This window comes from Otolemur garnettii, unplaced genomic scaffold (genome assembly GCF_000181295.1).
Source record: "Otolemur garnettii isolate 467f Iridium unplaced genomic scaffold, OtoGar3 scaffold00003, whole genome shotgun sequence".
Classification (NCBI taxonomy): Eukaryota; Metazoa; Chordata; class Mammalia; order Primates; family Galagidae; genus Otolemur; species Otolemur garnettii.
In genome coordinates this window covers 37,843,961-37,845,690 of record NW_003852398.1, presented here as the reverse complement: position 1 = coordinate 37,845,690, position 1,730 = coordinate 37,843,961, and the positions used below count along the sequence as shown (strand labels likewise).

Below are 1,730 nucleotides of genomic sequence, written 5' to 3'. Positions count from 1 at the left end.
CAAGTAGCTGGGACTACAGGCACCCGCCACAACGCCTGGCTGTTTTTTGGTTGCAGCCATCATTGTTGGTTGGCGGGTCCAGGCTGGATTTGAACCTGCCAGCTCAGGTGTATGTGGCTAGCGCCTTAGCCGCTTGAGCCACAGGCGCCGAGACGACTCTGTTTTCTTTAAAAAAAAAAAAAAAATTGGCCAGGGGCAGTGGCTCTCACCTGTGTAATCCTAGCACTGTGGGAGGCTGAGGCTGGTGGATTGCTTGAGCTCATATGTTCGAGGCCAGCCTGATCAAAAGCAAGACCCTGTCTCTACTAAAATAGAAAAACTGAGGCAAGGGGACCGCTCATCAAGAGGCCTAGCTGTGTTAAATAATTTACATAAGTCGTACTGACATTAAGAAGGTGGAATATGGCCAGGTATGGTGGCTTACACCTGTAATCCTAGCACTCTAAGAAGCTGAGAAGGGTGGATTTCCTGAACTCAGGAGTTCCATACCAGCCTGAGCAAAAATGAGACCCTGTCTCTAAAAAAATAGCTGGTGCTGTGGCATGAAGCTGTAGTCCTAGCTACTCAGGAAGCTAAGCCAAGAGAATCATTTGAGCCCAAGAACTGCGAGCTATGCCATAGCACTGTACCAAGGGCAACAAAATGAGACTCAAAAAAAAGAACAAGTGGAACATACGTTTAGATTTCAAAAATATCAGCCGTATCTCCCATGCATTGAGCCTTGCCTTCTGGTACACCAAGGTCATTGATGTTTGTGGCCAGATAATTCTTTGTTATAGGGGGCTTTCCTATACATTGTAAGATGTTGAGCAGCATTTCTGACCTCTACCCACTAAATGTCAGTAGTACCTTCCCACTCGTGACAACCAAAAAATATCTCCAGACATTGCTAAATGGCCCTTGGAGGTGAAATAACCCTGGTTGAGAACCACTGAATTAGGCTTATATGCTACATATTAACATACATTGTCACATTTTATCCTCTTAGATTTTCCCTTATCAAGTGCCATGAGAGCAGGGTCTTTGATAATGTTCCTCACTGTAGACTTCCAGCGCCTGTCAGTGTTTCAGGGACATAGTAGGCACTCTTTAAATATGTCGAATGAATGAGGTGGGTGCTTTTATTAACCCTATCCTACAGGTTAGGAAATGGAGGCAAAGAGAATTTAAAGAACTTGGGACTTGGCCAGGCACATTGGCCCTCACCTGTTATCCTGGCATTCTGGGAGGCTAAGGCTGGAGGATTACTTGAGTTCAGGAATTCGAGAATAGCCTGAGCAAGAGCAAAACCATGTCTTTAAAAAAAAAAAAAAAATAGAAAAATTAACCAGGTGTGGTGGCTCATGCCTATAGTCCCAGCTACTGGAGAGACTGGAGCAGGAGGATTGTTTGAGCCCAGAAATTTGAGGTTACAGTGAACTATGGTGATCCCACTGCACTCTACTCAGGACAACAGAATAAGACTGTCTCTTGTTTTAAAAAAAGAGAGAGAGAACCTGGGACTCAAATTCAGGTGTGTCTGCCTCCAGGGTGCTTAACTACTATGCTTTGCTTTAGGATCACATACTGATTTTCATACCAGTCAACCAATTCTGATTCAAATCATTAGCATGGCAATCCAGGTTTGCAGGATAATAATGAGACAAAGAAGGGTAACAAAGTGGTTAACCCTTGTGAGCTAGAATTGGAGTTGTGTTACCACGATTCCTAGGACCTATGCTATGCTTATT

At 44.2% G+C, this 1,730-nt stretch overlaps 1 protein-coding gene across 1 annotated transcript in view; it reads left to right on the top strand.

Moving 5' to 3' along the window:
* The window catches only part of KIF20A (kinesin family member 20A), an 11,103-nt gene that overhangs the window by 1,170 nt on the left and 8,203 nt on the right, over positions 1-1,730 (top strand). The window lies entirely within an intron of this gene.